This window comes from Benincasa hispida, chromosome 12 (assembly GCF_027475165.1).
Source record: "Benincasa hispida cultivar pf3 chromosome 12, pf3_genome.v1.1, whole genome shotgun sequence".
In the NCBI taxonomy this organism is placed as follows: Eukaryota; Viridiplantae; Streptophyta; class Magnoliopsida; order Cucurbitales; family Cucurbitaceae; genus Benincasa; species Benincasa hispida.
In genome coordinates, this window is record NC_143489.1 from 19,594,564 (window position 1) to 19,609,470 (window position 14,907).

Below are 14,907 nucleotides of genomic sequence, written 5' to 3' on the forward strand. Positions count from 1 at the left end.
AGCACCTGCATTTTGATGTATTCTTCTTTCTTTCTTTGGTCTTTTGTTCCGTCATATTCCTAATAACTTATCCAATTACAACGTATTAACCGCGAATGCATCTTTCTTTTATCAAATCTCAGGGACATGGTCTAATCATGAGGGTAGTATTTTATCATGGTGTTGGATCTCAAGTTTTTATGGATTCCTTCTTTGTTACCGGGGTCAACCCCAAAGCCATAATGTCTCAAAACGAGGAGGCCATAGAGAAACTCTTTTTTATTCCTTTCTTTCGAACTTCGTGAAGAACCCCATTCGAGATCTCCCTCATTACGAACAAAAATATGGGGTTGCGGCCCAGTTGTACACTCCCTTCGTCCTATGAACCCTTGTTGATTCTGAACTTTGTTCGCAAAGGAACCGAACTTTTGACGTGCCAACCCTTTTTTATGTGCCGTTTTACCCAAAAATGAGCTTTGCTCCTCTGGGCTCCCGGTGCTCCCGTGGTTTGCGAGAAGGAAAAAGGACTCATCCTTTGTTGCATTTGGCACGAGATGATAAAGAGAGAGCTTCGTCTATCCATGAACAACAGATTGATGGAACTTTTGGCATTGCTTTGTTTTTCTCTTCTTTCCTATCAGCGAGTTTCGATCCTTTTGTTCAAAATTTCTTCGTTCGTACCGAACCGCTTATAGAATCAAATCCTATTCCACAAGATCTATATCAGCTATACATCCTCCTTGCATTTATGCCGGAGACGTCGCCAGTGCTATTGGTTTTGGCTTATGTAGATCCAAAATGATGAATGGGATTGTGGCACTTCACTCACCACCAATGCGGAAGGATGTCACTGAAAAGAATGGAACACTTCTTCGCTCTGCTGGATGCGTTGGATCCCGTATAACAAGCGAGCTTTTTAGCGTCAAATTCAAACATGTGGGTGCAAAATACTATCCTGCTCTATTGTTCCGTAGCAATAGAAGCCTGCTTATGCTGCTTCGGTGGTGATTTTTCGCCTTCTCTTCGCTCTAGACGGGAGGGCTAGTGGACACGGGGAGGGAGCAGGCAAAGCGTATCGTTCGTAATGGAAAGAAAGAGACCGCTACTTCGCTTCTTTGTTGGACCACCAGCGCGAACATAGTAGTCTCTGACCAGGACCAGGAACCAATTCGAATTTGGATCTTGATATGTCGGTGCTTTTTAACCGTAGGCATCTTACTAGGAAGTTGGTGGGCTCATCATGAATTAGGTCGGGGTGGCTGGTGGTTTTGGGATCCCGTAGAAAATGCTTCTTTTATGCCCCGGGTATTAGCCACAGCTCGTATTCATTCAGTTATTTTACCCCTTCTTCATTCTTAGACCTTGTTTCTGAATATTGTGACTTTTCCATGCTGTGTCTCAGGAACCTTTTCAATACGGTCCGGATTGCTAGCTCCCGTTCATAGTTTTGCTACAGATGATACACGAGGAATCTTTTTATGATGGTTCTTCCTTCTAATGACCGGCATATCAATGATTCTTTTCTCCCAGATGAAGCAGCAGGCATCGGTCCGTAGAACCTATAAAAAAAAGATGGTTGTGGCACAAAGTACTCTTGTGCACCTATGTCACTCGGCTCGCCCGCAACCCCGCCTCGTTATGTTACGGAAGAATTGAACTTATTGCAGGGCTGGTTATTTAGAGCCAGCAATTGGCTGCCGAATTTCGTCCTGCAACTAGAAGAAGATCACTTTGGGGGTCACAGTGGCATGGCTGAATGTAGAGCAGTCCGCCCCTACAGCGTTTGATGAGTCGATTCTTTTTTTCTTCGGAAGATGGTCAAGGTAGCTTGCTTCCAAGCCACTGCACTAGATGTGCATGTAGTTGTAGTAATCGGCTCAAAATGCCTCTGTTCTATACTAAAAATACTACTTTGGATGAATGGGGTCTTTGCTCTGCAAAATAAGACAGACGAGAATAGCATTGAAGATTTTGATGGTTTTCTCGGTTTCGAATAGTATATGAGCGGAGCAAGAGCGACTAGAGTTTACTTCAGGAATAGAGGTTTTTGATGTAGTTGCGAACGTTTTTTCTTTTTTCATCGAGATTGGGTCTCAGCGTCAGTACAAGATCGAAAAGAATGCATAGCATTTTGAGATGCCCAAGATAAAAGGAACGAAGGGAAGAATCTACAAGGAATCCATAACATCAAATCGTGAATCAAAAAGCGTGACGAGAATTCTCAAACGAGATGTTAGAAGGTGCAAAATCAATGGGTGTCGAAGCTGCTACAATTTCTTCAGCAAGAGCTATTGTCGGTATTGGAAACGTGTTCAGTTCTTTGATCCATTCCATGGCAGTTCGAGTCAAGTGCCAGTTACAGAACTAATTGTTGGCAAGTGACTTTGACCAAATAGACATAGCCATAGCCATGAGGCACTCTCGGACCTTTTGAATCTTATAAAACCTTTTTCTGGGTTTTGAATTGACACAAAAACAAAACAAATTTTTTGTAGAACCTAATGTATTCACATATCTCCATTAGAAGTTCCTAAATGGAACTACTTTGTCTTACATAGAACATATTTTTTTATTTTTATATAAAATACATTCTCTAATGTACCTCTATATCGTTTACCCCTACAAAATACTAAAAAAAATTTGAACGATCTTAGATTAGAAGGGATATAATGAAATTCCTTGATTGGTTCTTCACTGAGAAATTATCCCTTTTCTTTGATTAACAAAGAATTATAACAAATATCAAAATATCAAAATTTCTAACTAATACTAGCTAAATATAATAGCTATATATTTATACAAAACATTCATATTTGAAAATATTTATCAAAAGAAAAGTTTCATAATAGCATAGCAGTTAATAATTAAAATAAAAAAAATAAACAGAGTTTTCTTATTTGAAACGCCTTGTGATCTTCAACCAATTTTGGGCTTCAATATAATTACCGGGAGTAAGTGCTATAGCTTGTTTCCAATACTCAACGGCTTCATTGAACCAAGCCTCCGCAATTTCAGAATTTCCTTGTCGAATGGCCTGTTCTCCCCGGTCGGAATAGGCAGATAAATTCCTTCTCTTAGAACCGTACTTGAGAGTTTCCTACCTCATACGGCTCAACACTCAATTCTTTTGCTATCCCAATCTAATTGAATGAAATTTTTCATAGATCTAGCCCATTTTTTTTTCTCAAGTTAAGCAAAAGAGGTTAATTATATAAGTTTCAAACTTCAATTTTGCTGAATAATTAAATAAGTTTTATCTTTTCTCCCACCTTAAGAAGAATAAAGCAGAGGCATTCCACTATCGTTACAATTTTCTGAAAGATAACTATCTCGGTTTCATCTAGAAATTTATATAGAATCCTTGAAAAATACTTTCCTTCATAAGAAAGAAAAGACTTACTGTCTTTGGGATCTGATGCTACACCGCTGCTCAATATCTTAGGGGATCCACCCTATTACATAAGTGGATTCCTTCATTTTGATCTTATATCATGATATAAGTAAGCAGTTTTTATTGTATCGGCCAAAACCTGACTAATTGATCTTTACGGTGCTTCTTCTATCAATTAGATCCTTTATCCATAGAATAAAGTATCTAGGCATACCTATTTCTTCATATTTCTACTTCTATGAAGTTTCTTTCTTTGCTACAGTTGATACAAATCGTTAGTTTGAACAATACATATGTAGAAAGCCTATTTTTTTTAGTATATATTAGCGAATTTGCTCTTTTCTTTTCTTTCTATAGTGGAGATAATCGCATGTAATGACAAATCACAGCCATATTATTAAAAGCTTGTGGTAAGAACGGGTTTCGTTCTAGTGCCCAAAAATAATATTCCAAAGCTTTTGTATGATCTCCGTTCCTTGTGTGGATAAGACCTATGTTATAGAGTACATAACTTCGATCATAAGGATCGTTTTCTAGTCGCATAGCTTCATAATAATTCTGTAGAGCTTCCGCATAATTTCCTTCGGATTGAGCCGACATCTGTTACGGTCGTTCGTTATTCCATTCAAAGAATCTCCGTTCCAGAACTGTACGAGAGATTTTCATCTCATACGGCTCTCCCTTTCTGTGATGTGCATAATGAGATGAGAATAATACATGAAATCAAAAAAGATTAAAATACTCTCATTATGAACTCATGGGACTAGCGTTTTTACAAAAAAATCTCTAGCCAACCTTCCTGTAAAAGATCTTTTCTTAACATCAAGCATGGTGTTACTAGATAAAAAAAAAAAAATGTTAACTCTAACAATTTCTTTGTCCTCAACGCCTCTAAATTTCCAGGAATTAGTCACTTCAACAGTCTTCGATGGTTATACAGGTATCCAAAATACAAACGAGATGGATGCTTATTGTCCCAAACATTTTTCTAAGTTCCGATCCCGATAAGGAAAAGGGATAATTTATAACAAAGTTTTCGTGTTGTTGATTCCTAGGTGTAGTGCTTCTTCCCCTTTACTACCTATTTTTACTAGTGGAGTATGGTTGACTTAATCCATAGGTTACACCTTTCGCTTAATACTAGAATCGACAATTAAAGCATCTGAGATTACATTAATCGGGGATACACGACAGAAGGAATATTTTGATTTTCAAATTGCACCTCCAAGAAGCGTAGATTTATTTCAATTATTGTTTTCTTTCTATCCCGAATATTGTGTCTTTCTACTAAGACGGAGAGCAGTAAAGAAAATTGAAAAAAAAAATCAAATCGCACCATCTCTGTAATAGGTGAATGCCTCTTTTTCCGCAGAAGTTTTCGGAATTATTCGTAATAAGATATTGGCTACAATTGAAAATGTCTTATCGATAAAATTTCCATTTATTCCACCAGATCTAGGCATCGGTAACAATCCCATTCTATAATTTCTTTTAATTACCTCTCGTGAGAAAATGATCCCACAAACAAAGGAATTTCATAGTACGAAATAACATAAAATAAAAACGGATTCATTAAAATAAAAAATCCCACTCGATATTCAAATTGTTTCTTTTTGAGTTCACAGGAATCAATAAAACAGAAGAAATATTTCAATTCGGTTAAATTTCATCCAAATGTAGTAGGATCAGAATGAAGAGAATTATTTTGATTTCAGCGAAGTTGAAGAAAAAAATAATTTTATTTATCTTACAGATTGAGGTAATTCTAGAAGTTTTTTGATTAAATTATGATACAAAGAGCAAAAAGAATCGAATAATTATTCTATGATTCATAAATTTTGACTATATTTATGTATGGATAAACAATTGTTGGTGGAAAATTGAAAACTGTAAAAGTCGAATTTTGATATAAAAAAAAGGAATCATAGTTTAAAAAACTAAATAGAATCATGAGCTAAAAGTATCCATTAAACATAGTTAAAAAAAAAATTATTTTTATAGTTAGAATTGGTTGGACGTGCCTATCAAAAACAAATTGAATATGAATGACTCACCATTAACTTGGTTTTTGGGACATAATCATTCTGTAGGAGAGATGGTCAAATGGTTGAAGGCGCTTTTGTTTACCGAGGGTCCCGCTCAATGATACATGAATGATAGAAAAATTTAAAATAAATAGAGAAAAGCCAGCTATTGAAATCGAACCGATGACCAAATGCGATGCTCTAACCTCTGAGCTAAGTGGGCTCACATAATAGAAATGTTACATGCATAGTAATTTACTAAATTACTGGGATCTTAGCTATTTCTAATTAATATGAATATAGAATCTAATTTCATTTCAAATAAATATTAATAATTATGTTCTATTATAGAACATAATAATTAATATAACGATTAATAGAATATAGCGATAGAAAATTTTGATCTATTATCAAATGGATGTGTATCAATAATTAATATGTTAATCTCAATTAGATAGTAAATTTTTGGTTTTGAATTCAAATGACATTTAAAATTCTTATTATTTTTCTGATTTTTGGTTATTTTGATTTTAAGTTTTTTAGTTATTTACTCTTTTCTTTATTTTTTTTTACTACGCTATTTGAACGTCTGTCTATTTAAATGAAATGAAAATATTACAATATTTCATTACATAATTTTGATTTTCTCTTTTTATATTATATTTTCTATTGATATTGAAATTTCTTATATTTATTTTATATTTATATAATATAATTTTATATATATAATATATTAATAATATAAATATATTATATAATATAATGGGTTATAGAATAATTGGTTAATGGCTATTCTATTAATATCATAATTCTATACTATATTAAATAATTTATCGAATAATAAAGTTATTTTTAGTTATGTTATAAAGGATCTACCCTAAGGGTAGGGTAAGAATAAAAAAAAAAAAAAAAAATTAAAAGGTGCAATCCAAACCAACTAAATGCAATTGAGATGATAATGAAGTATTTCTCTGTTTTCATTCTGAAAGTGGAAGCTAAGACGAAAAAAAGAATTGACCGTTTAAGTATTCAAAATTTTACTAAGAAAAAAATGGAAAGAAGGGAAAATATATATGTCTATATATCTATCTATATTGAATTATATTGAATTGTATATATAGAAATGATAGAATATACAATTCAATATAGAAATACGGGTCTCCGATAGTGAGAGATGTAAGAAGATACACAAGAAATCCAATAGGAGGAAACACTTTTCAATAGAGAAATCAGTATTCTAATGACTTCAATGGTTCCAGTATAATACAAATGAAAGAAAATGGGGAAGGACATCATAATGCAATACTAATCTTAAAAGAGGGGGATATGGCAAATTTGGTAGACGCTACAGACTTAATTAGATTGAGCCTTGGTATGGAAACCTACTAAGGGATAACTTTCAAATTCAGAGAAACCCTGGAATGAAAAATGGGCAATCCTGAGCCAAATCCTTTTTTCAAAAACAAAAAAAAGGGTAGGTGCAAAGACTCAATGGAAGCTGTTCTAACAAATAGAGTTGACTACGTTACGATAGTAAGGGAATGAATCCTTCCATCGAAACTTCAGAAAAGATGAAAGATAAACGTATTACGTACTGAAATACTATATTGATTAATGACAACTTGAATCTCTCTTTTTTGATATTTATATATAAATATAAAAAATGATGTATCAAAATGAATGAATTGTTATGAATCAATTCCAATATCTTCAAGTTGAAAAAAGAATCAAATATTCATTAATCAAATCATTTACTCCATCATACATAGTCTGATAGATCTTTTGAAGGACTGATTAATCAGATGCGAATAGAATAAAGATAGAGTCCCATTCTACATGTCAATACCGACAAAAATGAAATTTATAGTAAGAGAAAAATCCGTCGACTTTAAAAATCGTGAGGGTTCAAGTCCCTCTATCCCCAAAACCCTAAAAAGGCCTGTTGGCCTCTTTAATTTAATTATTTATCCTTTCATTAGCAATTCATAATTCGTTATGTTTCTCATTCATTCGACTCTTTCACAAGCATATTTGAGCGGAAATTTGATTTCTTATCACAAGGCTTGTGGTATGTATTCTATATGATACATGTACAAACGAACATCCTTGCGCAAGTAATCTCCCTTGTGAAATTTGAATGATTAACAATACTGTCTATTGTACTGAAACTTCCAAAGTCTTATCCAAGCCGTGAAATTTCGTGGATCTTCAAAAAGAAGACTTTGGAATACCTTTTTTCTGATTTACAATTGACATAGACCAAAGTCATCTATTAAAATAAGGATAATGTGTCGGAAATGGCTGGGATAGCTCAGTTGGTAGAGCAAAGGACTGAAAATCCTCGTGTCACCCGTTCAAATCTGGTTCTTGGCACATCATGATATCTGGAAATCTACCCTTTAACTAAACTATATATATTTTTTACTCTATTTATAGATGAGTAAAATAGACAAGTAAAGATAATAAGGATACTTATATAAATATGTAAAGGATATATATAGATATGTAAAAGAAAAGAATTTTATTTTGTTTCCTCTTCTTTTTTATGTGTTCATACTCTGTCTCCTCGCGTTCAATTAATACTTTATACATATTTGAAAGGTTCAATTAGTTCCTTATAAGATCCAAAAGTCTAGTCTCGGGGAGTTGAAAGGTGGGAATGGCCAAGATTCATCTCAGATACTGTACAACTAGAATCCGATTCTCTTTTCATATTATATTTCTTCATTTCCCCCTATGTGACTTTTTAAAACACATCTAAGTCATATGCGTGATACATAGTTCATAATGTAGAATGCATTTAGTTTATCCTATTAGCTCGGCTCATCCAAAATAAGTATGTTAAAAATTTGATAATCTCACCAAATCTCTAATTGTCTTTTTTTTTTTTAATATTTCAAATCAATAATAATAAGATGAATGAGACTTCAATTACTATGCTATATCTAGAATAGAATGTAGAAATGTATTTGAATATCTTGAGTTGTCGAAGTGAAGATTAGTTTCGTATTATTTAATGAGCATCTTGTATTTCATAAAAATTGGGGTCAATATAATCCTTACGTAAGGGCCATCCTACCCAACTTTCAGGCATTAAAATATGCTTTAGACGTAGATGATTATCATAAGAAATTCCCAACATATCATAAGATTCCCTTTCGGGAAAATTCGCACTTTCCAAACCCAGAAAACAGACGAAATTCTAGGATTTATCCTTGCGGAAAATACTTTTATGCATACCTCTTCCGATTGATCTATAACATACTCGATTCTCGTAACACATTAGCTAACAGTCCGCCTGGTGCTACATCATAAGCACATTGGGAACGTAGATAATTGTAACCATATACATATAAAATGACTACAATGGAATGCCATTCCTTGGGCTTTATTTGTAAAGTCTCTATTCCTTGGTAATCGAAACCCAAAGATCTATGAACCAGTCCATGTTTGACTCGCCAAGAAGACAAATGACCCTGCATCATTTTTATCTCCCCCCCCCCCCTTTTTTGATTTTTATTTGTATAAGTATTTCCCATTTACAATGAAAAATTTATGAAGATTCACTCGTTCTTTGTTATTCTGTACAAAAGTATACTGCCTAATTTACTAATTCGTAGGAAGAGACTGCACTTTTGTATTTGAAAAAAGTTTCAGGAGGGATGATCTCTGAAGTAGATGATGGTTGATAGAGTAATCCTTGATCGTAATTTCCAGTATGAGTAATTGGGCCAACATGAAATTTGTGGTTGGTCGTAAAATACCGATTCTCCTCTTGAGACTTAATTCAATCTTCATAGATTTCTCGAGATATTTTCTTACGAAGTTTTGTTATAGCATCTATAACAGCCTCGGGTTTAGGTGGACAACCCGGAAAATATGCATCGACAGGAATTAACTTATCGACTCCCCGAATAGTACTATAAGAATCGGTATTGAACATCCCTCCTGTAATTGTACATGCTCCCATAGCAATAACATATTTTAGTTCAGGCATTTGCTCATATAATCTTACTAAAGAAGGAGCCATTTTCATTGTTACCGTGCCCGCTGTTAAAATTAAGTCTGCCTGTCTGGGACTAGATCTTGATACCAGTCCATAACGATGAAAGTCGAATCTTGAACCTATTAATGAAGCAAATTCAATGAAGCAACAATTGGTACCATAGAGAAGCGACCATAAACTGGAGAGTCTTAACCAATTTGAAAGATCATTTGATGTAGTTGAAATAACTGAAGTTTGGGTTGTTCGATCAAGTAAGGGAAACTCGATGGAATTCATAACTGTCTCAATGTTTTTTTTTTAATTGTCTGAATATTCAAAAACTAAGACCATTCCAATGCTCCTTTTCACCATGCATAAACTAAACTGACAATTAGGATAAGCACGAAAATTATAGCTTCTATAAAGACGGATACCCCTAATACATCAAAACTCATTGCCCATGGATAAAAAAAAACCATTTCAACATCAAAAACAACAAAAACTAGAGCAAACATATAATAACGGATTCTAAATTGTACCCAAGCATCACCCATTGGTTCTATTCCCGATTCATAACTCGAAAGTTTCTCTGGCTCTTTGCTAAGAGGGGCTAAAACTCCAGAAATTAGAAATGCCAAAATAGGAATAACACTTGATATTATTAGAAATACCCAGAAAATATCATATTCGTAAAGCAAAAACATAAACGTACCCCTATCAATGTGGAAAATATACCGGATTAGTTGATTCGAATTGAATTGAATTATTGTTTTGAGGATTACTTAAAACAGTAATTCATTTTTTTTTTATCGAATCACCTCCTTTCGTTTGTTTGCTTCGGTACATGTCTCGTTTGAAGATTCCTCCACTAGAATCCTATTTATATAATATCTATTATATCCATAATAAATATATATTATATTAAATATTACATATTTATATAGAGAGGATACATATAGTAGGAACTTCTATTTAGGAATTTTTAGTTATTGAATAAGGAAAGAGAAGACGACTACTTTAGTTTTGTACTTTACTAGATAAGGTATACCAAGAAAAAAGCCTATTTGAGAATGTTTATAATGAAAGTTACCAAAGATCTTCGTTTCTCAAACTCTAGCTTGTTCACAAATCAAATACAGTAAGTCGTTCCTAGATCCATGTGATTTACTAGTGCATTCGATTTGCATTAGGTTATGGTGGAGTTTTTAACCGGTTTCATGTCATGATTTTGACTCCAAAAATTTACTAGAAGTGGGTAGGTATCCCAAAGAGAAGAAGTATTCCTAATTTCTTGATTTTGTATGGGAAAATAGGAAAATTTTCATATGTAATTCATCTACAAAGATAAGATATTAATGATGAACCAAATCAAGTGTCCAGTTACAAACAATACAAACAATAATGAGGAAGGGAAAACGATTCTATTTTTGAATTATTAATAATATAGGGCTATACGGACTCGAACCGTAGACCTTCTCGGTAAAACAGATCAAACTTATTATTATCAAAATGATTTGAACTGTTTCAAAGACCCAACATGCATTTTTTTGCATTGGGCTTTTTCATTAACTGCTATAAATATAAGTAAGTTAGTCTACCATATTTTTTCTTGACAGAAAGAAAGGGAGATGGTTCCATGTGCTCTGATTCATTCTTTTGATTCGAATCTCGGAGCACTACCAAAGTGTTTCAAAGAAGGGTTATCCTGACGTAGGTATGCTTCTGACCTAGATCAACTTAAGTTAAATGGAATCTCTATCGTCCTGCTTCTGCTTAAAGAATAAAATATGAAACTTCATACACCTTAAAGTTGTTCATAAGATAGGACGAAAGATAATTTTTTTGAGGTCTTGATACTCATTTTGCCTAGCATTGAATAGACTGGGTATTCACCATATCAATATCTCAAATCAATGATGGATTTTTTTTAGTGCCTAAATGGGGCACTCGATTCGGACCGAACTTTTTGTCAGGCTACTATTCTCTTGTTTTGTTCCCTAAAAGTAATAGAGTAAGACATCGATTTCTCAATAAGATCAACTTTTTTTATTACATGATGTACTTCTCTGAAAAACATTGGCACGCGTGTAAACAAGTGCTCTACCAACTGAGCTATAGCCCTTGTGCTTGTGACACATATCTTATCATGTAAATAATTTCTTGTCAAGATGAATATTCTATGATCTATTTTGTTGATTTGTTTCATTGGTATTTCTTATCAATAATATTCGATTTATAATCTATCGATGTGATGTGATAGGGCCCATTTGTTTTTCTTTGTGATGATAAATGACCTACTTAACTCAGTGGTTAGAGTATCGCTTTTATACGGCAAGAGTCATTGGTTTAAATCCAATAGTAGGTAGAACTTATTAGATACCACAGAAGCAATGGTATCTAACAAGTTTTTCTATTTAACTTTGTTCTAGTGATTTTCTATCTTTTCCATCTCACTTTATATTTATCTATATTTATTTCATTTTTTAATTGTAATTCTTTTTTCCATGAAAATTTCATTTCACTTGATTATTTAGACGCATTAACTAGGTACGCCATTAATAGCCTCTACTCGTGTCCAAACTCGTCTGAGAGCTAAATTTGTCTCGATTGTTTGTCTCTTGCCCTGAGCTTCCCTCGAGTTAGCTTCTGCTATTTCAAGAGTTTGCTGAGCTTCTTGTGGATCAATGTCACTAGCCTTTTCCGCATCATTTACTAAAATAGTGACCTCATTATTTCTTATTCTAGCAAAACCACCCATCAGAGCCATCGTTAACAATCCGTCATTAGGAGTAAGGCGTATTTTCAAAATACCTATATCTACAACTGTGGCAATAGGTGCGTGATCTGGTAATACCCCAATTTGGCCACTATTCGTAACTAAAATGATTTCTTTCACTTCTGAATCCCAACTAATTCGATTCAGAGTCAGGACACTAAGATTTAAGGTCATTTCTTTAATTTGCTCTCCATTTCTAAGTTCGTAGCCTTCGTAGTAGCTTCATCGATGTTACCTACAAAATAAAAGGCTTGTTCGAGAAGACCATCTAATTCTTTGTAAAGGATTAATTTAAACCCTCTAATTGTTTTTGCTAGGCCAACGTATTTCCCAGGGGAGCCAATAAATACTTCTGCTACGAAAAAAAGGTTGTAATAAGAAATGCTCAATTTTTCGTGCTCGTGCTACGGTTAAGCGATCCTCTTCTGATAATTCGTCCAACCCAAGGATAGCTATAATGTTCTGCAGTTCTTTGTAATGTTGTAAGGTTTGTTTAACTCTTTGTGCAGTTTCATAATGTTCTTCACCAAAGATTCGAGGTTGTAGCATAGTTGAGGTTGAATCTAAAGGATCTACTGCTGGATAGATATTTTTGGCAGCTAATTTTCTTGATAGTACGGTAGTAGCATCCAAATGTGCAAATATGGTGACAGGAGCAGGATCGATCAAATCGTCCGTAGGTACATAAACAGCTTGAATAGAAATTATGGACCCTTCCTTGGTAAAAGTAATTCTTTCTTGTAAGGAACCCATTTCGGTACTAAGAGTCGATTGATAACCCACAGCGAAAGGCATTCTACCCAGTAACGCGGATACTTCGAATCCCGCTTGAACGAAATGGAAGATATTGTCGATAAATAGAAGCACGTCTTGTTCATTAACATCTCGAAAATATTCTGCCATAGTTAGGGCAGTTAAACCAACTCTCATACGAGCTCCCGGCGATTCATTCATCTAACCGTAGACTAGAGCCACTTTTGATTCTGCAATATTTTCTTCATTAATTACTTCGGATTCTTTCATTTCCATGCAAAGATCATTTCCTTCACGAGTAAATTCACCTACTCCTCCAAATACGGATGCACCTCCATGAGCTTTGGAAATGTTGTTGATCAATTCCATAACGAGTACTGTTTTACCCACTCTAGCCCCAACGAATAGTCCTATTTTTCCTCCATGTCGATAAGGGGCTAAAAGATCCACTACTTTAAATCCTGTTTCAAAAATAGATAATTTTGTATCTAACTGTATAAAAGCAGGGGCGGATCTATGAATAGGAGATGTTGTGCAAGTATCTACAGGACCCAAATTATCAATAGGCTCTCCAAGCACGTTGAAAATTTAGCCGAGAGTCGCTCCGCCGACTGGAACACTTAGAAGAGCTCTCATGTCAATCACTTCCATTCCTCTCATTAGACCATTTGTAGCACTCATAGCTACATCTCTAACTCGATTATTTCCTAATAATTGTTGTACTTCACAAGTCACATTAATTTCTTGACCGGCAGTATCTTGACCTTTAACTATCAAAGCGTTGTAAATATTAGGCATTTTGCTCAGGGGAAAAGCTACATGTAGTACCAGACCAATGATTTAAGTGATACGTCCCAAGTTGTTTTTTTCAAGCGTGGAAACTTCAGGACTAGAAGTCGTAGGATTTATTCTCATAATAAAATGAAATATGTCGACTTTTTTTTTGTTTAAAAAATTATTGAAATCCAAAATAAATGTTCAATGGAAAAGCAAGTTGATCGGTTAATTCAATAAAAAATGAAATGGGAGTTTGCACTCGATTTCGTTGGTACCGTCCAATGGAATCAAATTCAATTGTTGACTTACACCATTTGAATGAGTCAAATTGCAAGTTCAACCAACCCATTTTCAAAATATCAAGTGGAAGGATAAAAATCTTTCGAAAGTCTTTCATTTTCCTATCATTATATACATTACCATCCATATTATCTATGGAATTCGAACCCAAACTCTATTTATGAGTCATTTTTTCATTTCATTGGTCCTTATTTCTTATTTCAGCATATCGATTTAGGTGTAATCTATTAGTTTTTTCTTTTTTCTACCTATACCCTTTCTTTTTTTTTTTCATAGGAATTCTGCATATTTTCACATCTAGGATTTACATATACAACATATATCACTGTCAAGAGTGATTTTTTTTTTATTTCAATATTTTGAGGAAAAAGATTAGATTACAAATTTGAAAAAAAAAAAAAAGGATTGGGTTGCGCCATACATATGAAAGAGTATACAATAATGTTGTATTTGGTGAATTAAATACCATGGTCTAATAACGAACCATTCTGATTAGTTGATAATATTAGTTGAGAATTTTGTGAAAGGATTCCTATAAAAGGTTTCATTAACTCCTAATTCATGCCGAGTAGTGTTAAAAAAGAGAAGAGGGAAGAGAAAACAATTGGATTACGTGGAAGCCCTAGTGCAGGGAGAAAAACCACGATATAAAGTCTTTTCTTATTAAAACTGATACACTAAATACATAGGGACTCACTGTATAAATAGACAGTAGGAAGCCCTAAGGGTCTTACACAATTACATAAATGCCCCTAGGTTAAAATCCCTATTTCCAAAACTCCCCCTCAAGTTGGTGCATAGATATCAACAAGCCCCAACTTGCTTACACAATAATTTAAATTTTGTCTCAATAACACTTTTGTAAGAACATCAACAACTTGTTGATTCGAAGGAATATAAGGGATGCATATGTTTCCACTGT

General features: G+C 33.9%; 1 pseudogene; it reads right to left on the bottom strand.

Annotated features, from left to right (window-relative positions):
* Positions 1-507: 507 nt before the first annotated feature.
* LOC150031840 (uncharacterized) lies at positions 508-725 on the bottom strand (annotated as a pseudogene).
* Positions 726-14,907: the final 14,182 nt, after the last annotated feature.